This window comes from Canis lupus, chromosome 30, assembly GCF_011100685.1.
Source record: "Canis lupus familiaris isolate Mischka breed German Shepherd chromosome 30, alternate assembly UU_Cfam_GSD_1.0, whole genome shotgun sequence".
NCBI classification, from domain to species: Eukaryota; Metazoa; Chordata; class Mammalia; order Carnivora; family Canidae; genus Canis; species Canis lupus.
In genome coordinates, this window is record NC_049251.1 from 32,422,235 (window position 1) to 32,447,540 (window position 25,306).

At 41.5% G+C, this 25,306-nt stretch overlaps 1 long non-coding RNA gene across 2 annotated transcripts in view; it reads right to left on the reverse strand.

Annotated features, from left to right (window-relative positions):
• Nucleotides 1-13,965, reverse strand: part of LOC119866839 — a 36,486-nt gene extending 22,521 nt beyond the window's left edge. Inside the window, exons 1-3 of one of the 2 annotated variants that reach the window (XR_005381377.1) lie at nucleotides 13,660-13,965; nucleotides 13,298-13,406; nucleotides 3,061-3,299 (exon numbers count right to left, since the gene is read on the reverse strand). This is a non-coding gene — a long non-coding RNA (uncharacterized LOC119866839). Of the gene's footprint in view, nucleotides 1-3,060; nucleotides 3,300-13,297; nucleotides 13,407-13,659 lie in introns of those variants that run through there. The other variant, XR_005381376.1, reaches the window with a different exon arrangement.
• Between the last annotated feature and the right edge of the window lie 11,341 nt (nucleotides 13,966-25,306).

Genomic DNA, 25,306 nt, shown 5'->3' on the forward strand with positions numbered 1-25,306 from the left:
CACAGTTGGCTGTGTGCTCAGCAGGGAGGCTGTTGGAGATTCTTTTCCTCTGCCCCTCCTGCTGCTTGGCACTGGTGCTCTCTGTCTCTCTCTTTCACATAAATAAATAAATCTTTTTAAAAAAGCATAATGTCATGTGTCCCCCATTACAGCATCATACAAAATAGTTTCACTGCCCTAAAAATCCCCTGGGCTCCACCTGGTCATCCCTCCCTCCCCCTGGGACCTGGTGCAACCACTGATCTTTTTACTGTCTTTCTAGTTTTACCTTTTCCAAAATGTCACAGTTAGTCATACAATAAGTAGCCGTGCTTTCTTACATCAGGCTGGCTTCTTTCACTAAATAGTATGCTTTTAAGGTTCCTCCGTGTCTTTTCATGTATTAATAGTTCATTTCTTTTTAATGCTGAATAATATTCCATTGTATGACTGTACCACAGTTTGTTTATCCATTCACCTTTGGAAGGACATCTTGGTTGCTTCTTGTTTTTGGCAGTTGTGAATAAGGCTGGTATAAACATTCATGTGCGAATTTATTACATATTTTCCAGCTTGCTTTTTTAAAAATCACATCATGAATGGCTTTCAGTATTATAAATATAGATCTATATCATCACTTTAATGGCTACATAAGATTCTATCACAGTTTATTTACCCAGCTCCTACTGTTAAACATATAGCTTATTGTCTCTGATTCTGACCCCATAAACATGCCCCCAACTTGTTGATCTACATTTGATAGTATCTTGTAGATAAGGCCTGGCTGCCTGAGTCTTGTGTTCAAATCCCAGACACCTCACTTACTTAACTGCATGACCCTGAGGCAAAGTTTTTAATTCTCTATGATTTGTTTCCTCATCTGCGAAAGGGAAATAATAATTGTGCTTATTGTGAAGATCAAATGAGCTGATACCTGTGAAGCATTTAGAACAGTTTAGAACCTGGCACATGTAAACTCATAGTACAATGTAGCTCTTATAATAGACAACCAATACAGAACCTGAGAAGCTAGGGTGTTCTATAGTCTTTGATGGTTGTTGGTTGAAATCACAAAGAATATTGAGATATTAGTGGTGAAGGGAGAGGCTGAAACCAAGCTCTAAAATCTTTAGTGAGGGGTGCCTGGGTGGCTCAGTCAGTAAGCTCCCAACTCTTGGTTTTGGCTCAGATCGTGATCTGGGGGTCATGAGATCAAATCCCTCGTGGGGCTTCATGCGCAACAAAGAGTCTGCTTGAGATTCTCTTCCTCTGCTCCTCCTTCTCCTCTCTCTCTCTCAAATAAATAAATAAATAAATAAATCTTAAAAAATAAAATCTTCAATGAGCGATTGACAGTAACCAGTCAGCTGGTAGAAGGCTTCAACAAGAATAGGGACTGTTAAAGTCTAAGGACACAAACTTCAAGGGAATAGTGATTTTGTAGAGAAAAGGAGAGATAATCTAGAAAAGTCAAAGTGAAAGGAGAGCAAGGAGGACCCCTAGTCTACCCCTGGGCTTGTGATCTATGTGGTATACTGCATGAAAGGGCTGTAAGAAGAGTGATGTTCTCAGGCAGAGCCAGATTTCAGTGAAAGCAAGAAGGGAAAATGAATGTTTGGAAAAGAAATTAAGGATTTAGGGCATACTGCTGAGGGCAGACCTGAGGTTCAGGTCACAGTGGAAGAATGGGGAAGTTAGAAAGAGAGGGAAATTGGATTAAATTAAGAGATGTACATAAGAGTCTACATGGTGGTGGATGACCATCAATGGAGGTTAAATTATATTAGTTTTAAAATTTTTTAGATTTAATTTTGAATTTAATCAAATTAATTTTTAAACTGAAAAATCTATCATATGGGGATGTCTGGATGGCTCAGTGATTGAGCGTCTGCCTTTAGCTCAGGATGTGTGATCTGGGGATCCTGGGATCGAGCCCCACATCAGGCTCCCCTCAGGGAGCCTGCTTCTCCCTCTGCCTGTGTCTCTGCCTCTCTCTGTGTGTCTCTTATAAATAAATAAGTAAAACCTTAAGAAAAAAAAAAGAAAAGAAAAATCTCTCATATGATTATATGTTTCTTCTTCTTTATTCTGTTCATAAGTTTTAATGATTAATTTTGAATTTATACCAACCCTGCATTCTTAGAATAACATAAACTTTCAGGATGTATTTTCTTTTTTATATATTGTTGAAATCAATTTGCTGTTATTTTGTTCAGGACTTTGTGTTTGTGTTCATTAGCAAGACTGACACATTCTCTTTCTTCTAATATCTGTGGTAGGTTTTAGTGACAAGTTATGCTGGCCTCATAATTTGAGTTTGGGTATGTTTCCTCTCTTCTATTTTCTGAAAGAGTATGTGCAATCATGATATTTTTCTTTCTTAAATATTTATTAGAATTTTCCAGTGAAGCCATCTGGGACTAGAGTTTTCTTTGTTGGAAGATTTAAATTATGAATTCCATTTGTTTAATAGACATAGCACCATTTAGATTTTCTATTCCTTCTTTGTGGGTTTTTGTAAGTTGTAGTTTTTTAGCATCTTTCTCAAACTTGGATTTTCGATGTATTTGAAGACAGAGCTTGTTCATCATCTTATTTTTATAATGTTTGTAGGATCTGTAGCTTTATCCTTTTCTCATTCCTAATATTGGCGATTAATGCCTTCTTTCTTTTATCGGCTTTCCTATGGGTTTTTACGTTTTATTAATGTAAACCCAGAACTATCCTTTGACTTTGATTGTCCTATGTACTTTATTTTTTTGTTATATGAGTTTCTGCTTATCTTTATGGATTCCTTTATACTTTTAAACATTTAATTTGTTGAAACACAGAGTTACCGTATGACCCAGCATTACATTTCAAAATATATTCAAGAGAAATGGAAACATATGTTCACTCAAAAACTTGTACATAAATGTTCATAGCAGCATCCTTCATAATAGCCTCAAAATGGAAACAACCCAAATGCCACCAACTGATAATGGAAAAACAAAATGTGTTCTATCCACACATATATCCATATCTATACTGTATTAGTTTGCTAGGGCTGCCATAACAAAATACTACATTCTGGGTGGCTTAAACAACGGAAATTTATCATTGCAAAGTTCTGGAGCCTAGAAGTTCAAGATCAAGATTTGGCAGTTTGATTTCTCCTGAGGCACCTCTCCTTGACTTGCAGACTATACATTCTCACCGTGTCCTCATATGGCTTGTTCATGTGCGTCCTTGACATCTCTCCCTCTTCTTATAAGGACGCCAGTTCTGTTGGGTGAAGGTCCCACACTTTATGACCTCATCCAACTCTTTAAAGACCGACCCTATATAGAAACAGTAGGGGTTAGGACTTCAACGTATGAATTGTGGGGGATATAGTTCAGTTCATAACAATCTTGTTGCATGCTTGCTAACTTTCGTTGCTGTAAGAAATTCTCTGTATGAATATGCCCTGTTTTATTTATTTGTACTACTGGTGATGGGCATTTGGCTAGTTTCCACTTTGAGGGTATATGAGTAGTGCTTCTATGAACATTCTATATCTTTTAGGTGAATATTACACATTTCTGTTGGGTATGTTGGGATGCCTGGATGGTGCAGTCAGTTAAGTGTCTGACCCTTGGTTTGGGCTCAGATGTGATCTCAGGGTTGTGATCTCTGGATCATGAGATTGAGCCTCGAGTTGGCGCTGAGGTCAGGGCAGAGTCTATTTGAGATTCTCCCTTTCTCTCTGTCCCTCTCCCTCCTAATTCTCTCTCTCTCTTTCAAAAATAAATATTTAAAAAAACATTTCTTTTTAAAAATATTTTATTTATTTATTCATGAGAGACACACACAGAGAGAAGCAGAGACATAGGCAGAGGGAGGAGCAGGCTCCCTGCGATGTGGGACTCGATCCCAGGATTCTGGAATTATGAGCCAAAGGCCGATGTCTGTTCAATCACTGAGCCACTCAGGCATCCCTAAAAAATATTTCTGTTTGATATATATCTAAGAATTACTGGGTCCTTATTTTCAACTTTACTAGATACTGACAATCATTTCTTCCATAGATCAATTTACATTCTTAACAGCAGTTTCTGAGAGTTCTGTTTGCTCTATATCTTTGTTAACACCTGGTATTATCTGGGGTTTTCCCCCCATTTTTTTTAGTCAATTCTGGAGATAGTGTGGAATATCTTATGACTTTAATCTGCATCTCCTTAGACTAGTGAAGCTGATTGAAGTTGAGTACTGCTTCTGTGTTCATTGGATATATTTTATTGCAAAGTGGTTATTCATTTCCTGTCATTTTGTTATTGCTTTGTTAGGGATTTTAAATCTCTTCTGACCACATAAAAACACCCCATATTTCAGTCCTGTTTTAAAAAAATCTTTACTGGGGAGCCTGGGTGGCTCAGTTGGCTCAGCATCCAACTCTTAGTCTCAGCTCAGGTCATGATCCTAGGGTCATAAGATTGAGCCCCAAGTGGAGCTCTATGCTCAAGGTGGAGTCTGCTTGGGATTCTCTTTCCTTCCCTCTGCCCCTCCCCCTATGCTCTCTCTCTCTACAATAAATAAATCTTTAAAATCCAAATAAGTAAATAAAAAATCTTTATACTACAAGGTTATGAAGATGTTCTCTTATGTTTCTTTCTAAAAGTGCTATTGTTTTTGCCTTTATACTTAGATACTCCAGTCCTTTGGAATTATTTTCACATGTGACCTGAGATAAGGAACAAAATTCTTTCTTCCATATAAACATCCAATTAGCCTGACACTGTATATTAAAATGTTTTCTTTCCCAATGTACTGCCATGTTCTCTTTGCTATAAATTAGGTGACCAAATAATTATCTATTTATTGGTTTATTTGTCTATATTAGGATGACATATTTTATCATTCTATTTCTAGTTTCTCTTTTTTTTAAAGATTATTTATTTATTTATTTATTTAAGAGAGAGTGAGAGTGAGAAAGAAAGAGCATGAGTGGGGAGGAGGGAGAAGCAGGAGCTATTCGCGGGGAGCCCAATGTGGGGCTCAATCCCAGGACCCTGGGATCATGACCTGAGTGGATGGCAGATGCTTACCCCACTGGGCCAGCCAGGCACCCCTCTAGCTTCTATTAGCTTGAAATTTATATCCTTTTTTATTACTCTATTAGTGTTTACCCTAATAATTACAAATCAGTCTAATATTAGTTGTTGTTTTACCTTCTTCTCAGATAATGTAAGGAATTTAGACCACTTTAACTCTGTTTATCATCCTCCTTGACTACTGTAATTTTAAAAATGCATTTTATTATTTTTTTTAAAATGCATTTTAATTCCATATACATTTCAAACCTCACAAGATTTTCTTTTTTTTTCTTTTCCTCTTTCTCCTCCCCCTCCCCTTCCTTCGTCTTCTTCCTTTTCTTCCTCTTCTGCTTCTGATTCCCTTCCTCCTCCTCTTTTCAAGAGTCAATTAGACTTATTTATTTTTCTGCTTGTTTTGTTGCTCTTCATTTCGTCCTACATCTCTCTATTTCCTTTGGATATCTTTTTTCCATTTGCCTGAGGAATAGCCTTTCGGGTTCCCTTTGAGTCAAATCTGCCGGTGATGAAGTCTCTGAATTCTTATTTGTCTGAAAATGTTTTTATTTCAACTTAAATCTTGAAGAATATTTCTGTTCAGTGTAGTATTTCAGCTCTCTGATTATATCCTCACATTGTATTTTGGGCTTCCTTGTTCTTTTTTTAGATTTTTAATATGTCATTCTAATTACTGCTCCTTTAAAGAAAAGCTGTCTGTTTTCTGTCCTAAGATTTTCTTTGTGTCTGAGCTTGTGGTTTGTCTATATGTGATTTTCTGTTTCACATTTTCTTTATGAGTTTGTAGAATTCTTGCATCTTTCACCAGTTCTAGAAACTTCTTAACCATTTTCTCTTCAGATATGTTTCTATGTGATTTCTTTCTCCTTATGTAGGGACTCCAGTTACATGTCTGTTAAAACTTCTCAGTATAATGCTTCTTTTATTTCTATGTTTTATTGAATTTTGACTCTCTATGCTATCTGGATATTTCCTCAGTTCTATTTTTTAGTACATTAGTTCTCTCCTCAGCTTTGTCTCCTTTGCCATGAATTCCACACACTGAGTTCTTATTTGTCAGTTATGGTATTTTTCATATCCAGAATTTCTATTTAGTACTTTTTTATGGTTTCCAAGTTCTTTGATGAAGTTCAGAGGGAATACGAAGAGTTACTTGGCATAGTCACAAACAGGTAGACTCTTGCCCTGAGACTGACTTTGCAACCATCTGAGGAGCTACTGTAACTTACTTCAACATGGACAGTGCCCAGGCAGTGAACAAGCTCTCTGTTAACCAACAAAGAGCTTCTTGGTTTTTGGATGGAAGTTCCAAGGTGAATGGGCAACTTTCTGCTTAGAAGTCTGCTAAAAACAAATCAGTTCAGGAAGGCCTGAGGGGTGGCTCAGTCAGTTAAGTAACAGACTCTTGGTTTGGGTTCAGGTCATGATCTCAGGGTCTGGAGATCAAGCCTGCCTCAGGCTCTGTATTCAGTGGGGAGTCTGCTTGAGATTCTTTCCCTCTGCCCCCCACCCCCACTCGTGGTCTCTCTCTCTCTCTCTCTCTCTCAAATAAATGCATAAAACTTAAAAAATACCAACAAACCAGCTCAGTGGACTGAGTTACATGCTGTTTGCCCCTCTGGGTTTTTACTGACTCATTGGGGCAGTGGCCAATGGCCTGGCCATATGATCAGGAAGATGGACAATGGAAAACTGGCCTATTAAAGGGATGCTTGGGGTGCCTAGTCGGCTCAGTTGGTAGAACATGCAACTCTTGATCTCAGGGTTGTAAGCTTGAGTCCCATGTTGGGTATAGAGAGTCCTTTAAAAAAATTAAATCTTTAAAAGAAATTAACATAAAGGGATGCCCATTTAGGGCACAGCCCAACGGAAGCCATCATGGGAATTTGAGGGGTGCATTAAAGTAGAACACGTCAGTGTCCTTCTTATTTGTGCTGGGTTGCAATTTATGAGAGCAACTGAGTGCTGACACTTGGAGGCTAACACCATTGAAAGATTTTCATTACTTACATTTCCTGCAGGGGGCAAGTTACACCACACAGGGCCATATGGAGAAGCATGAGTGCTGGTGAGGAGACAGAGAGGAATGAGGGGAAGACACAGGCCACAGCCTTTATTAGGGGTTCTATGGGAAAGGCAAGGCAGCCAAAGGTGACTTGTTTAGGATTGGCTAGTTTGACTAGTTCATCTGGGCTTTGGCATATAGGGGCTGTCACTAGTTGTCTGGTCCCCGGCCCTGGGTGGTTTGGGATGAGGGATATTGGTGTGGTGTGTTAGAGTGAGAGCAGGTGTTCAGATTACGGGCTCCAGGTCACAGGTGAAATATACACAATTGGGACTGTCAGTTTGGCCTGAGATTAATGGGTGCCAAACAGACAAATACCGAGTCTAAGAAAACACTGTTTGAACATCGTTATAAGAACTCCCTTTCAGGGATCCCTGGGTGGCGCAGCGGTTTGGCGCCTGCCTTTGGCCCAGGGCGCGATCCTGGAGACCTGGGATCGAGTCCCACATCGGGCTCCCGGTGCATGGAGCCTGCTTCTCCCTCTGCCTGTGTCTCTGCCTCTCTCTCTCTCTCTCTGTGACTATCATAAATAAATAAAAATTAAAAAAAAAAAGAACTCCCTTTCAGGATCAGGTCATTGGAGCCAGTGAGTAGATATTCTGGTGTGCCCATCTGAGGTAACCATGTAGGTCCATGAAATAAATGGTCCTGGGGGCTGCGACAATGCAGATGTGGTGACTTTAGATGGATTCCTTTTGTACCCTCTGAGGTGCAGCATGCCGATAAGAACTGTTCCATCCTCCAATAAGAGAGGCAGAGACTGCAGATGGCTATGGGGAAATTTCCTGGGGAGAAGGACCTGAACATAGCTGCCAAGTGGGACCAATGCTGGTGGCACAAGGAGGCTGCAAATGGGTTCTGGCAAGAGCAAACACTCCCGCCGGGCTTTGCATACTCAACTCAGAGTGCTGTAGAAAACCTGGAACTGAAGACTCTCTGCCAGTCTGGACCACCAAGTCACATTTCTTCAGACTAAGGAACATGCTCTATAGTCCATAATGTCCAACGATGGGCAGACATTCTCCTCCCCAGTCACAGAGATAGTTTGATAGGAAATTGAAGTGGTGGATTAAAATAGTGGTTGTCTAAAATGAGAGTAGAGAGTAGATACTGGCATGAAGTGTGGCTTAATGCCTGCATGAGTGTGGGCTCATATTCAACATTGGGATGCCAAGGCAGGGTCCCCACTAGATAGATTCTTCTGCTTTTTCAGTGGATTTGGGGAATGGGGGTAGGGGGGTGGATGCCAGTATGTCTAATAACCATCTTTTCCCCATGGGAGGAATTGCATAGACATACTATACACTTGTTAGACTAGCATCCTTGACTATGGTCTAGACCAGCACAGAGGCTGAGCCTAACATCCCTTTCAAAGGTGGAAAGACTTGGGTATAAGTTAAAAGAGGAACTAGTAGCTGAGGGCAAAGGGATTAATGAATGTGTTATGCAATGAGGGAAATTCAATAATACGTTAACACCTTGAAGGGGGTTCAGAGCAAGAGATGATATTGACTCTTAGCTGGATTATACCAGATGCCTGAAAGGGCAAGCCAACATGACTGAGACCAGTCTTACTTTTGGAGCCTGACGAGATCAAATGGAAACCTCCAAACCTGAGTGATACTGCCTCGGGACACGTTTTGGTCATATGATATGATTATGGACTGGACTAATGATCAGTAACTGAAGGGCACTGTAGTGACATGCCGATATCTTTTAACACTTATTTTTCTGGTTACATCTACCATAGTGTGATAACGATGTAACATTGCATTGTTGGCAAAATTATAATACTGATCTTGACAGTCAGATGTATTGGGAAATTGAGTTAAAAGCCTCTCATCCGGGATCCCTGGGTGGCGCAGCGGTTTGGCGCTTGCCTTTGGCCCAGAGCACGATCCTGGAGACCTGGGATCGAATCCCACGTCAGGCTCCCGGTGCATGGAGCCTGCTTCTCTCTCTGCCTCCCTCTCTCTCTCTCTCTCTCTCTGACTATCATAAATAAATAAAAAAAAAAAATTAAAAAAAAAAAAAAAGCCTCTCATCCCTATCTCACAATGGCATCTCCAAATGTTACGTATTGTTGGACTGTTGTTTTGTATATGTTATATAAATGTTATATCAAATGTAGATGCTGACAGGGTTGATCATTTTGTTATAAGGGAACCATGACCAAAAACCCGGGGTGCCCTGAGCTTATAAGAAAGAATATATCTGCTCTTCTTCCTGGGGTCCTATAACAGAGCTTCTAAGCCCCTGGAATTTCCCAAGTGGTCAGAATGTCTTTGTTATTCATGAACCTCTTGGATCACTCCTGAGTTTATGCTAATGAGTTGAATCTTGCTGAGTCCTTTCATAGCTTTGGACAGGGGCTGATCGAGCTGTGATATCAGCCTGACCTCCCAACCTCCGGGAAGAGAATGGGGCCTGCAGATTGATGGCCAATGATTCAATCAGCATGTCTTTTCAATAAGCCCCAACAAAACCTCGAGATACTGAAGCTCTATGGACACACTGGCAGAGTGAAATGAACTGATGCCATGGGGAGACGGCCTAGAAGCATGGTGTTGGGGAACTTCCCAAATCTTGCCTTTTGTGTCTTTTCATTGGCTGCTCTTTTATAATAAAACTGCAATCATAAGTATGGTGCTTTCCTCAGTTCTGTGAAAATATTGAATCTGGGACTCCTGGCTCAGGTGGTGGAGCCATGTGACTCTTGATCTTGGGGTCATGAGTTCGAGCCTCATGTTGGGTGTTGAGATTATTTAAAAATAAAATCTTAAGAGAAAAGAAAATATTGAACCTATGGGAGTCATGGGAACCCTTGAATATGTAGCCAAGTGGTCAGAAATGAAGATGGCCTAGGGACCCCCAAAGTGTGGCTGGTGTCTGAAGTGGACTTTGATGTGAATTCCAGGTAGTCACCATCTGAACTGTATTGCAGTAGACCAGTGGGTGTCAGAACAGACTCCGCGGTTTTTATCCCCAGCCCCAAAAGGCTGTTAAGATACTGCACTCAGCTTCTCTACCTCTCAAGTGCTCCTTGTGGACTCACCTGATGCCCACTGCGGAAAGGCAAACTCCAGATGTCCTTTTTCTGAATTTTAACACTATAATTTTTCATTGTCTTGTTAGATCTTCCATCCTCCAGTCAGATGTATTTCATATTCTGTCCAGATTTTAGTGTCCTCAGTTTGGTCAGCATTATCTAGTCTACCATCAATGGAAACATAAATCCCTCTTTCCATAGATTTTTTTTTCTTTGTGGTGAAATATACATTGACATGTGATTTATCATTTAAGCCATTGTAAAGAACTCAGTGGCATTTAGTACATTTTCAATGTTGTACGGTCATCACCACTATCCAGTTCCAGAACATTTTCATCACCCCCAAGAGGACACCTCACATCCATTAAACAGCTACTCCCCTTGTACCCTCCCCCAGCTCTGGGCAGCCACTTGTCTACTTTCTGTCTCTATGGATTTGCTTGTACTGGAGATTTTATAGAAATGGAATCCTACAGTATGTTGCCTTTTGTGTCTGACATCTATCACTGAGCATGTTTTCAAGGTCATAGGTTTTTATATACAGTGTTTTCTTTGTTTTCTACATATTCTATGGTTACTGTTTTGATTTCACCTTTGATTCAGAAGTCACTTAAGAGATGGTATTCTAATTTTTGTTCTAATTTTTATTTTTCATTGACAGTTTAGTGCACTATAGTCAAAGTGCACTTTTTTTTTTTTTTAAGATTTTGTCTTTTTACACCCAATGTGAGGCTTGAACTCACAATCCCGAGATCAAGAGTTGCATGCTCTACTAACTGAGCCAGTCAGGCATCCCTCCATTTTTTGGTAAATCCTTTTCTTTATGGCTTACTGTACTTTTAATATTTACATATGTCTCATGGAGGCTTGAAAATAAGAGTCTCTAGATTCAGATTCTACATATAGAGATGTATATGCTTTATATACCTATTACCTGTCTAGCTAGTTAGTTAGCTATCTAGTATCAATATTATAAAATATGGTATTTGGAATGTCAGAATCATAACTTTTAGTCTATGTGATTTGTCAAGGTCTGAGAGATGTGAGTGAAAGCATCTTATTACAATTCTATTTCTGTATTTATTTCAGTATTGTATTATATTGATTAGTCCTTATAATTTTTATATTTTTACTTAATGCATTTCAATGCTATTATTTGTTACAGTGTTTATTGGCTCGAATTCAAACTGTTATTATTCTTTTAATTTAAATTCTTGTTAGTTGACATACAGTTTAACATTGGTTTCAGGAGTAGGGTTCAATGGTTCATTACTTACATATAGCACCCATCGTGATAAGTACCCTCCGTAATACCCATCAGACATCTCTCCCATCTCCCACCCCCCTCCCTCCATCAATCTTCAGTTTCTTCTCTATCTTTAAGAATCTCTCATGATTTGTTTCCCTCTTTTCTCCTTCCCAAATGTTCATCTGTTTGGTTTCTTAAATTCCACATATGAGTGAAATCATATGGTATTTATCTTTCTCTTATTAACTTATTTCCCTTAGCATAATACTCTTTAGCTCCATCCATGTCATTGCAAATGGCAACATTTCATTCTTTATGATGTCAGCCTGTTATTATTAACAGAACTCTTCTCTACTTTTTGTTTGCCTGCAATATGTTTGTTCCTGCCTTAATTTCAACCTTTCCAGGTTCTTTTGTCCTAGGCCTCAGTCTTTTGATAACTCATAATTGGCTTTCATTTTCTTGAAAAGTGAGATTATATCAGTTTGATTCATCCCTATAACAGGTAGATTTGGCCTACTTCTGTAATATTTTGTGTTCTCTGCTTTTATGCTTCTGTGTGGTCTGTTTCTGTTTGTTGCTTTCAGATAATTTGGAAAGTAATCCGAGTGTTTTTAGTTCTCCTGGTGGTTATCTTTGTCATTTGAAATGTCTTTGACTGATATTTCTCCATTTATCATTTCAGAAGAGAAACAATGTCATTTTCTCTCTCCTAAGAAAAATAAGGACATTAGTGGTTTAAACAACTTCCCTCGCAGCTGCTGTGGCAATGGTCTGGCAGTTCTTCAAAAAATTAAATAAATAATTATCATATGATCCAGTAATCCCTATTACAAGTATCTACCCAAAGGAAGTGAGTGAAAGCAGGCGCTTGAACAGATATTTGAACACCCATTTTCATAGCAACATTATTCCCAGTAGTCAAATGAAAGAAGCAACCCAAGTGTCCATCAACAGATGAATAAATAAGCAAAATGTGGGACATACACAGAGTGGAATATCATTCCGCCTTAAAACTGAAGGAAATTCTGAGACATGCCACAACATGGATAAACTTTGAAGATACTATGCTAGATGAAAGGACCCAGTTAGGAAAGGACACAAACTGTAGGATTCCTCTTTCTCTCTCTCTCTGTTTAAGATTTTATTTATTTATTTGACAGAAAGAGAGAGAGAAAGCCCAAGCATGGGGGAGCGGCAGAGGGGGAAGCAGGCTCCCCTCTGAGTAGGGACCCTGATGCTGGCTCGATCCCAGGACCCCCAGGGATCACCACCTAAGCCAAAGGCAAATGCTCAACCAACTGAGCCACCTGGGCACCCCTGTAGGATTCCTCTTCTACAAGTTTCCTAAAATAGTCAAGGACACAGAGAATGGTGGGGGCTCGGGGAGCTACTGTACTATTTAATGGATATAAAGTTTCAGCTGAGGAAGATGAAAAGGTTCTGTGGATGGATGATTGTGGTGGTTGCACAACAATGTGAATGGATTTAATGCCACAGAACTGTACATTTGAAATCAGTTACAATGGTAATTTTTATGTTATGTATATTTTACTGTAAGAAAAGTAAACAGGGGTGACTGAATGGCTCAGTGGTTAAACATCTGCCCTTGGCTCAGGTTGTAACCCCAGGGATCTGGAATCGAGTCCCGCATCAGGCTCCCCTCCCCACAGGGAGCCTGCTTCTCCCTCTGCCTATGTCTCTGCCTCTCTCTGCCTCTCTCATGAATAAATAAATAAAATTTAAAAACAACAACAACAACACATTTTATAGTTTTTTTTTTTCTTTTTTCATGATAACTCTCACAACTGTATTATTTTCCTGGTCAACATAATCATTGCAGTTATAAGTGTGCAATTGTATGTTTAAATAGATTTAATGCTTACCATGAGTCTTTTGACACCCCCGTTTCCTCCTATGTACATTCTTAATTTGGATTCATCTTTTCGTTGGTTGTATCTTTTTTTCATGTCTTCAAATAGAGCAATAGATTTCCTGTTGATGGGATGAATGAGAAGAATGTAACTTTTTGTGTGACATCCTTGGAGGGGGGCCTTCCAGCCTGGAGGTAGGACAGCTCCCTGCTGTTGTTAGCTCTGGGATGTAGCTCCATCCCCTTTGGCCCCCCTCACTTCTTGCCTAAACCTTGTCAATTGTCTCTTCATTGAATTCCCCTCAGTTACCCAGTTGGAGCCAGCTTCTGTTCCAGCAGGGACTATGGGCCTCTCCTCCCGCACCCCTTACTTACCTCCTGTCCCCTTTCTCTCTCTCTCCTCCATCCCCTCCCTATTTTTACTTCTTCCTTTCGTCCTTTGGTGACAGGTGGTATTGGGTTAGCATATCACCTTCTTCATCTGCTCTGTGGTTGCCCTTGCCCTGGGTGGTCAAGAACAGAGTATTCCTTCTTTCTGAACGGCTCAATATTCTGGCTGATTTTCAGAACATGCAGTCTATCTCTCAGCCTCTCAGAGCCCCACCCTGGCCAGCAGTCCGACAGGCTCACAGTCCCATCCTATGCTTTTTTCCCTTATAGACAACCCATTTTATTTACTAGTCTGACATCTTGGGAGGGGTGGGTGAGACCAAATCTGTTACATCAGTGTCTAGATGGAGCATTAGCTAGTCAGGCCAAGACATTATGAGTCGTATTTTTATTGCTCTCCCAATCCTTGTATGCAGCTTTTATTGTGCTAGGAGTTTAAAATGTAATAAACAAGGAGAAAAAAAATATTTTAAGTCACTCTGGCTAAAGACTCCAGCCTAACAAAATCCTTAACAGACCCTTGTAAGTCCTGTTGCTGGGGAGTATTTGTCCAACAGACCTGGAACCGTTTAAAAAGAAGGAATGGGGGTTTGGTTAACATTAAAGAAACACAAAGATTTTTCATCTGGCTCTGGGGGAGACCAGAGCCACAGAGGGAACAAGAAAAGAAAGAGGGGATTGAGCATTTTTGCAAACAAATGATAAAACTGCCTTTTAAAGAAGGGGGGGGGACCCCTTGTCCAAACAAGACTTTTGCCAGGGTAGGAAATCATTTCTGCAATTGTTTACAATGCTCAAGCAGCCCGTCCAAAGTCAACATGGCCTGGGAGCGTTGCCCTGGAGCCTCCTGCTCTTTGCCAGCCGCCTGCCAGCTCAGGCTCAGCTATTTCTGGGACTTCGTTCCCTCCCTTGAAAAACAAACTGTGGCCCTCACTGTCATCCCCAATAAAACCCCCAGGTTTTGCAGGCTTAATCATGTTTTCCAGAAGAGTTGTCCAAGTGGGGGCCTGGATGCAAAATGTTGAGTTTGGGAGAGCTGGTTTGGGGGGGAGGGTGCCTTTCATCTGCAAGGTGCCGAGGTGGAAATTTCCATTGCCCTCCAAGATGGCTTCACCTGTGGCCAAGGAAACCCATTCTGCCTTCCAAGAGGAGACCCTGGCTAGTGAAATCCATGCCCCTTCCCACGGCTTGTTCGACAAATCCAGAGCAAAGTTTCCTTTTACTAAAAAGCACCGGGGTTGCTAGTAATAACCTTTTACTTCTGGATACCACTGCGATGTAGAAAAGACTTTCACTTTTGCTATCTTGTTTGATCTCCACCGTGAAAAAAGCCATTATTCATCTCATATATTTAGTTAATCTATGTGGCTTCTGGTTTTTGTGCTAATGATACAGTCACATGGCTTGAAAAAAATTTTTTTAAGATTTTATTTATTTTTTCATGAGAGACACACACAGAGAGAGGCAGAGACATAGGCAGAGGGAGAAGCAGGCTCCATGCAAGGAGCCTGATGCAGGACTCGATCCCAGGACCCCTGGATCACCACCTGAACCAAAGGCAGACACTCAACTACCTAGGTGTCCCTGACTTGAAATTTTTGTTTTGTTTGGTTTTTGACTTGAACATTTTAAAGTGAAAATAGGCTCCCCCTTCCACTCTGGCTCCGCTCACCCCTCGGTAGCCACTGGTGCTCATCTCTTGTGTATCTTTCCAGAGATGCTTTATGCATATATAAGCAACTTAGAGTGGTGCCAGGAGAGAGCATTGCACAAGACAAAAAGAAGTCCCAGGCGTTAGACCTAGCTCTGCTTCCAGTCCCCTGTGTGACATTTGTGTCTGCCACTTTCCCCCTCTGGACCTCATCTGTGTCATCTGTGAAAACGGGAATACTAATAGCTAACATTCAGTAGGCTTGTATGTGCCTGCCACTGTGCCAAGTGTTTCCACATGTTTTAGTTGAATGAAGCTCACCACAACCCTATAAGGAGGTATCATTAGTCCTGTTTATCAATGGCAAAACTGAGATACAGTGAAATTAAATAACTTGCCCAGGTCAGAGCTAATTCGAGGGGGAGCTTGAAGTTTATGAAGCCAGGCAATCTAATAGTAGAGCTCATAGTAACTTAAACCACGGAGCTATTACGCTGTCACTCATTGATGAAATTGACAATACCAAGTGATGGCTTGAGGCAGGAGGCAACTCTGTCCAAGTCTGATATCAGGAATTGGTTCCAGTTCCTGTGAGACTCTGGCCAGGCAGCTCTGACTCACTCAGCCTCATTTAGATGGGATGATGGACAGCTGGCAAAGAGCAGGAGACAGCAGGGCAAGGCTCAGGCATGAACCCTGATGTCAGTCCAGTGCCTCCCCGCCTCCCCCCCCGCCCCCGGGGCATCAGGACAACTCCTTAAAAACAATAATTTTAAAATTTTTATTAAAAGTAGTAATGCACATGACTTAAAAAAAAAGCCAACCAATACTGAAGGCTTATAACAAAAAGATAACATCTGAGAAAAATCATTTTTAACCCTTCTGGCTACTAATGCTTTATGTATTTCTCTCCAGTATTCTTTTTTTTTCTTTTAAATCTTTTATTTTTTAATTACTTATGATAGTAACAGAGAGAGAGAGAGAGAGAGAGAGAGAGAAGCAGAGACACAGGCAGAGGGAGAAGCAGGCTCCATGCACCAGGAGCCCGACATGGGATTCGATCCCGGGTCTCCAGGATCGCGCCCTGAGCCAAAGGCAAGCGCCAAACCGCTGCGCCAGCCAGGGATCCCTCTCTCCACTATTCTACATCAGCAGAGATATAGGCAGAGGGAGAAGCGGGCTCCTTCTGGGGAGTCTGACATGGGACTCGATCCCAGGACTCTGGGATCATGACCTGAGCCAAAGGGAGATGCTCAACCACTGAGCCACCCAGGTCCCCTGGGGGTTTACTTTTTCTGTAGAAGTGCAAACTTTTTCCGCCTAAGACCACATAGGAAATATTTTCAGCATTATGGGCCAGTCTGTTGCAATCGCTCAGCTCTCCTTGTAGCTAGAAAACAGCCCTAGGCAATAGGTAAATGAGTGGGTGTGGACATATCCCAGTACAATCTTATTTACAAAAACAGATTTGGCCTGTGGCATATCATTTGTTGACACCTGTTCTAATTGCTTAAACTTCTATTTCTTAATTTTTTTGATGTGTAATTTTAGGCACAACCCATTCATTTTCGATTGTGGTGTACAGAAACTCACCTTTCTTAAACAGCTCCCCTCTCTATGGTCATTTATTTGCCTAAGCCATCCTAATCAAGACCTATTGTAATTATTAGTAAAATCAGTATTTAATGTTTGCTTATTATGATTAAATACTGTTCTTTCCTGAGTCAAGTTGTATACCATGTGACATTTCCTTTCTCATATAGATTTTGTTTTTATGTGGAGTTGATAAGTCTCTCATTCTTTCTTTCATTTGCAAGTTTTCTTTGACCTTCAACAGCCTCTCAGGACAATTGTCTACATGGTTAAACAGATAGTGCATCAGTGCCTCTTTCTTCCAGTGTCATTATTTTACCAGAGCTTCTCCTAGAATCCTCTAGTCTCCTCCTCTATTTTGGACTGGGTACCCCTTGGGCTTGGGCTCAGCTCTTTTTTTTTTTTTTTTTTTTTTGGGGGCTCAGCTCTTATCCTCAAGCTTCCTTTCTCTATTTCTTCCTAGGTTGGATCTCTTTTTCCCAGATCCCAAGTTTTCTTCTCTGACTTACTTCATCATTTTGCTGGAGCACATCCTCTAGTAGCTTTCTGAGAAAGGGCACATGGAAGATAAAATTGTGAAGTTTGGTGTATCTGAACATATCCTTAATCTGCCATCACTCTTGAATGATAGTTTTGCAGGGTGCAGAATTCTAGACTGGAAATCATTTTTTTCTCGATTTTGAGACACACAGGTTGTGAGATGTCTGATGTCTTTTTGATTCTTAACTCTTTGTATGCAATTTTTTTTTCTTCTCTAGAAGTTTTCATGCTCTTCTCTGCATTCCTAATGTTCTAAAATTTGTAGTCATTGTGCCAGGCACTCAGTGACCCTTTCAATTTGGGCACTCATGACCGTTGGTTCTGAGAAATTTCTTTGTAATATTTCTTCTGAAATTTCCTCTTCTCCATTTTCTTTGTTCTTTCTTTCTGAAACTCCAATTCATTGGCTTTCAGACCTCTTGGATTGTCCCTTAATTTAAAAACCTGCTGCCTTTATCTTTTTATTTTTGGATGAATTTCATAGACTGTACCTTCCAATACTTCCATTTAAATTATTTTCATTTCTGGGACTCCTGGGTGGCTCAATGGTTGAGCATCTGCCTTTGGGTCAGGGCATGATCCAGGACCTGGGATCGAGTCCCACATCAGGCTCCCTGTGAGGAGCTAGCTTTTCCCTCTGTCTATGTCTCTGTCTCTTTCTCTGTGTCTCTCATGAATAAATAAATTTGTAAAATATTTAAAAATAGTTTTATTTTAGCTACCATAATTTTGAAGATTTTATTTATTTATTTATTTATTTATTTATTTATTTATTTATTTAAGAGGGAGAGAAATAACATGCACAAGCAAAGGGAAGAGCAGGAAAGAGAGAGGGGGAAAGAATTTCAGACAGACTCTGCAGTGATGAGACACCTAGGTGGCTCAAAGGTTGAGCATCTGCCTTCGGGTCAGGGTGTCATGAGATTGAGTCCTGCATGGGGCTCCCTAAGGGGAAGCCTGCTTCTCTCTCTGCCTATGTCTCTGTCCCTCTCTCTGTCTCTCATGAATAAATAAAGTCTTAAAAAAAAAAAGACTGTATAGTGAGCATGGAGCACAACTGGGGCTGTAACCCACGACCCTGAGATCATGACCAGAGCTGAAACCAAGAGTTAGGATGCTTAACCAACTGAGCCATCCAGGCCTCCCACTGGCTACCATACTTTTGATTTCTCAAAGCTCTGTATTGTCCTCTGTTGCTTTTTATAGCATTGTGTTCTTTCTACATGTTCACGATATCTTCTTGTATTCTTCTGAGGATATCAAGTATGGATGGGCCTCTGTTTATTTGTAAGTTTTATTCTGCTCCCTGCACTGTCTTTGTTTCCTCTCAGTTCCTGTTTTCCTTTTGTTTTATTCTGTCTTTAGTGTTGGAAGCTTTCCCCAACTCACTGGTAATCTTTGACTATTCTTATTGAAGAGCGAGATGCCGAAAAGCTTTATGGAAGCTCTGATTTCATAGAGAGGGTTATCAACAGACTGCCTCACTGAAGGAGACAGAGAGAGTGCTCTTTGGAGGAAAACCCTAAGTGTCATTATCAACCAAGCCTCTTGTTTTTAGTTTCCTCTTTGCCTCTGTTTACCAGGTGCCCCCAGTCCCTGAGCCATTCTGGCGCACTTTGCATGGTATTACCAATGTACAGTCTCTCAGGAGTCAGCTTCTACTTGGATAAGACCGACTAGATAACTCTATTAGCTTTTCATCCTCCCAGCATGTTGACAACTCTCTCCCCCTATGGTTTCCATTCTTGTGCTCTTATCCTTGTGGGCTTAGAGTTTGTTCTTATTGCAGTGCCCCCCGAAATGGTCTCTTGGATCCCTTCCTTGTCCCTTAAAGTCCATTATCCACACACATGGTCCTTTAAAATGCAAGTCACGATACCAAAATGTGGATATTCCATAGGACACTGCCCTAACCAATTTGGTAGTCAACACGTGATGAAAAAGGGTGCAGGGATAGGATGAGAGACTGTCTACATCTAGGGATGTAAAACATTTGGAGACATACTGGAAAATGCAATGTGTGATCCTGAGTTATACAAACCAACTATAAAACGACATTTTGGGACACATGGTGAAATTTGGATATAGATATGAAAGAATCATTAATTTTGTTAGGAACAAGCATGGTATCATCAATATTTAGGAAAAGTCTTTAATTTTCTAGAGATGTACATTTAACTATGATGAAATATCATGATGTCTGAAAATTTGCTTTAAAAAACTCAGCAACCAAAAAGAAGCAAACTTGGCAAGATGTTAATAATTGTTAAATCATTGGTGATAGTTATGTACTAGTAAAGTGATAGTTACACACTATTTTAACATGTTTGAGATCTAAAAAAAATTTTTTTTAAAGGAGTAGAAAAAGGGCAAGTAATATGCTGCTCAAGCCATTCTATGGCTTCTCAATTCATTAAAGTAAAACCCAAAGTTGTTTCTTTAAGACTTATTGATAGATTTTAGAGAGAGAGTGCACAAGCATGGGAGGAGCAGAGGGAGAGGAAGAGAAAGAATCACACACAGACTTCCTGCTGAGCAGGGAGCCTGACACGGGGCTCAATCTCACAACCCTGAGATCATGACTTGAGTGGAAACCAAGAGTCAGATGCTTAACCAACTGAGCCACTCAGATCCCCCAAACTCGAAACTCTTATAATGGCCTCCAAGGCCCTGCAGGATCCTACCCTAACTGCCCCTGGACTTCAATCCCTGCTGCTCTGCCTTATTCCCAGGATCCCAGCCACACTAGCCTCCTCTTGGTCCTTACCAAGCCCATCACTGCCGCCTCAGGGTCCTTGCAGTTACCGTTGCTTCCATCTGGCACGTTCTCCTGGTGCTCCTGTGGTCAGTGGAGCACCCCTGCCTCATTCTGGACTCCTACCTCAACACTGGTGGATGATCAGAAAGAAATTTTCTGATCCTTTGCCTAAGAATAACATCTCCCTGTTCTCCACTCCATTTCCTATTCCCCTCTCCCTGACTTTGTTTCTTTACAGCATTTATTATCACCTGCCTTTCTTTTTTAAACATTTTATTTTTAAGCAATCTCTGCACCCAAGATGCGGCTCGAGCTCATGACTCCAAGATCAAGAGTCACATGCTTCACTCACTAGGCCAGCTGGGTGAAATGATAAAATACATGTAATGTGAAATTTACCATTTTAGCCATTTTAAAGCGTACAGTTTGGTGGCATTAAGTGCATTCACATTGCTGTGCAACCACCTCCACCATCCACCTCCAGAACCTTTTCATCTTCCCCGGCTGAAACTCTTTACCCACTGACCACTACCCCACCACCTCGTCCTCTGGCAACCACCATTCTACTTTCTGTTTCTATGAATTCGATCAGTCTACAGACCTCATATCCTGTGTGTGGCTTATTTCACTTAGCATAATGTCACCAGGGTTTATCCATGTTGTAGTACGGATAAGAATTTTGCATCCCTGCCACATTTTATATATTTATCTCTTCATTTGCTTATTGTTGCTGTTGTCTTTCCTCACACTCCCTACCAGAAGGTAAGGTCCCTGGAGGTGAGAGCTTTGTCTGTTTTGCTCATTCATCTAGAGCAGTGTCTGGGCACAGAGTATACAGTCAATAAATATTTGTTGAGTAACTTGCCTCCCATTGGGGTAATCTTCATCTTCTTCGTCTTTTTTTGGGTGTGAGGGGGATAGAGCTGGCCTTCTCTGAGCATAACTTGCCCATTCAGCAAGTACTTTTTGGCCTCTGTTGTGCTGAGCACTCTGGTGGACAGAAAGATAAGAGAGTGAAGCGGATATTGCTGAGAGGGTAAGAGTGATGGAGTGGATAGATGGAGTAGATATCTGTTTTCTTTTTTTTTTTTTTCCTGCCTAACATTTACTCTCACTTTTCTGATAAAAGCAATGGAATTTTTCCTTTGAGGAGTCTTCTTTCCCTCAGTCTATATGGTTCTCAGTGATTCAGCTTATCCTCTGGCTTCAAGGAAACACAAGCAACCCAGACCTGCACGAAAGACCTAGATCTGGGACTTTGGTTGCAACCATGGGGAAAGAAATGCAGCCATTCCACTAAGACTGCAAAACTGGAAGAATGTTAGCCTGGAGTTATGATGACTCACTGCACTGAAAGCTTATGTTTGAGAAGAAGACAACGCAGAAGAAAGCAGAGTTAAGAAATGGATAAAACGAAACTGAGACCTGATAACATTGTTTGAGTTCCTGGATTCAGCCATGCCTGAAGGCAAAAATCCGTTTCCTGGAATTTTCAGCTTTGTGAACCAATAAATTCCCGGCCTCTCCCCTCTTGTTTGTTAATCCTTGATTTGAATTGGATTTCTTTTTTTTTTTTTAAAGACTTTATTTATTCATGAGAGACACAGAGAAAGAGAGCAGCAGAGGGAGAAGCAGGCTCCATGCAGGGAAGCCCGATGTGGGACTCGATTCCGGGACTCCAAGATCACGCCCTGGGCCAAAGGCAGGCACTCAACCACTGAGCCACCCAGGCTTCCCTGAATTGGATTTATATGGCCAGCTGATGAAAGATCCCTGGCCAATATAAGGAAGATGGATAAAAGAGTAAGTGGGTACAGAAGTTGTTTGTGAGGTTAGGAAACTCAGAGGTATTATCCAGGAAATGGTTATTGGACCTAAGATGTTCACCTCCAAGAAGAGAGGCCTCTGGAAGATGGGGCTATATCTTGAGATATGCAAAGAGCTGTCACATCGGAAAGGAAATAGATTTGCTTTATTTATTTTTTTAAATTTTTTTTTTTTTTTATTTATGATAGTCACACACAGAGAGAGAGAGAGGCAGAGACATAGGCAGAGGGAGAAGCAGGCTCCATGCACCGGGAGCCCGACGTGGGATTCGATCCCGGGTCTCCAGGATCGCGCCCAGGGCCAAAGGCAGGCGCTAAACCACTGCGCCACCCAGGGATCCCTAGATTTGCTTTAGATGATGCAAGAAGGAACACTAGGGCCAGTGGATGAATGTTTCCAGGAAAAAGATGTCAGTTTGGTTGAAAGAAAAATGCTGAGGCCTCAGGAGCATCCCAGGAGGACAGTGGTGACAAGACAGTGAATGAGCCCAAGGTGGGGTGTGTAAATAGTGAGAAAAAAAGGAGAGTGTTGCATAGGCCTCATTCTAGACAACCATTGTGTCCCTCTAGTCTGGAACTGGAGATTCTCTGCCTGTGCTGATAGATGTGGGCAGAGAATAAATTTGTCACATCCAGACATCAACACATGCCGCTCCTCACCACTGGACTGAGGATTGATATCCCAGAAGTAGTTAATTACAAGATCGTCCAAAAACACAAGGAAAGTCAAGTTGATCCATGGATAATGAGAGCAGTGGGCTTTTCCAAGGATTTGGAAAAAAGTTTATTTCTTTTTTTTTTTTTTTAAAGATTTTATTTATTTATTCATGAGAGACACAGAGAGGCAGAGACACAGGCAGAGGGAGAAGCAGGCTCCCTGCAGGGAGCCCAATGGGGGACTCAATCCCAGGACCCCGGGGGATCATGACCTGAGCCAAAGGCAGATGCTCAACCCCTGAGCCACCCAGGTGCCCCTTAAAAAAAATGTTTCTTGTTAGTCTTTTCCATAAAATAATATCTGGAACCAAAACATGCTCCTTGGTTTCACTAAGAATTGTTTTTTAATGTAAAGAGTCTGGGTCACAGCCCAGGAGAATTTCCAGATGGCAACTGCAACATAGTCCTGAAAGAAAAGATGCTCCCAACATGTGACTCTCGTGGGATGGCAGGCAGGTGGACATCATTTCCATGACTGTGCAGGAGGCTTACGATGAGGCCTCAACCCCTCACTGACCTGTCTCCTGGGGCCCCGGAGACTTTGTTTTGAGACTAGCACCAATTTTTAGGAACATAGTTCTAGATAAAAAGAAAAGCTGTAGTTACAAAGAAAATCCATCAATCTGCAATCATTATGATGTGGCAAGAAGAGTGAGCTTTGGAGTCAGAGCCAAGTTTGAATTTTGACTCTATTTTGGATCACATACTTGATTTTCCAGAGTATTGGTTCTTTCACTTATAAAAAGAGGATAACGATACTTACTTAATGGAGTATTTTGAGGATTAAAGATGATGCTAGGGTGCCCAGGTGGCTCAGTTAGTTGAGCATCTGACTCTTGATTTTGGCTCAGGTCATGATCTCAAGGGTTGTGTGATCGAGTCTTGCATCAGGCTCTGCACTGGGTATGGAGTCTGAGGTCTCTCTCTCTCTCCCTCTCTTCCTCCCCCAGCTCTCTCTCTTTCTTTCTCAACAAATGAATAAATAAATAAAATATTAAAAAAACCACAACAAAGATGATCCAAACTCAGTATAGAGGATGGATGGTAATTGAAAAGATGAAAAAATATTCAAATACTGATTGGTAGAAGACAAAAGGGCCTTCAAAACCTGAAGGTGGCGCAGCCCAGGGAGGGGGTGTGGCGCTCAGTGGTTTAGCAACGCCTTCAGCCCAGGGCCTGATCCTGGAGACCTAGGATCAAGTCCCATATCAGGCTCCCTACATGGAGCCTGCTTCTCCCTCTGCCTGTGTCTCTGCCTCTCACTGTGTATCTCTCATGAATAAAAAAAAAAAAGAAAAAAAATCACATTAAAAAAAACCTGAAGGTGGCCCTTAAATGTTTGGTTTTCAGGTACAAGAGAAACTAGTGAGAGAGAGACTGAGAAGAGAGAGAGAGAAAGAGCTATTTTCTTGGGAGGGGGTCAAGGAGAGTATGAAGATTGGAGGCTTTCAAAGCTTTGTGTAGGAGGCCATGTTGGTTACCTAGCCAAATTCAGCTCTCTTTCTTCCTGGGCACATGGCTAGATGCTATCTCCCAGGTCCCTCTTTGCAGTTAAGAGTGCCCATGTGACCAGATTCTCTCTAGTGGAGTGCGAGTGGTCATGATGTGTGACATTTGGGGACTCAGGCCTTAATACCACAAAATGTGGGGCACATGGGTGGCTCAGTGGTTGAGCATCTGCCTTTGGCTCAGGCTGTGATCCCGGGGTCCTGGGATCAAGTCCCACATCAGGCTCCTCACAGGGAGCCTGCTTCTCAAACCCTACCTGTGTCTCTGCCTCTTTCTCTGGGTCTCTCATGAATAAATAAACAAAATCTTAAAAAGAAAAAAAGACTACAGAATGTCTCTTCCTCATTTCCGTTCCCACCAGCTGGAACCCAGATGTGGCCACAAAACCAATATCAGTCATAGAGACCATAAGCAGGTTCTGGAGATGGCCGAGCAACAACTTGGAAGGAACCTGGGGCTTGGTGGACTGTGTGAAGGGAAATTAATCCTTTTGCTCCCTCCCTGGGCCATGGTTCTATTGGATCTCTCATTACAGCAGCAGCTCCACCTTGCCCTAACATCTGGCAGGGCCTTCGTGGTGAGGGCACCCATTTGTCAAAGTTGGTTTCCTTTAAAAAAAAAAACAAAAACAATAGACCATTGTGTTCCAGTGGAAAACGCCCTAGACTCAAAGCTAAGTTTGACTGCTTAGTGAAAATAATGGACCTTTTGTGCTTTGCATTATAGGTGACAAAGATCTCCTCCGTGAGACCCAGTCTCCTCATCTGTACAATGGCAAGCCACAGAAGGACAAGGAGTACCAGCGACCGATTCATAGCACCCTTGAGCGTCCTACAAGTGTGAGGGCTCCTCTCCTGGCTGAGCAGGGGAGGACATGAGACAGGCCCCATCTCAGCTGAGAGGCAAGGTGGGGTCCTCTGAAGGGGATCCAGGGAACGCAAGTGGTTGGAATCTACTGCCTTGTCTCCTAGACGATTGCATGTGTGAGGTCACCAGTGGAATGTGCTCTGAGCCTACTAACTGTAAAAATATGCGGAC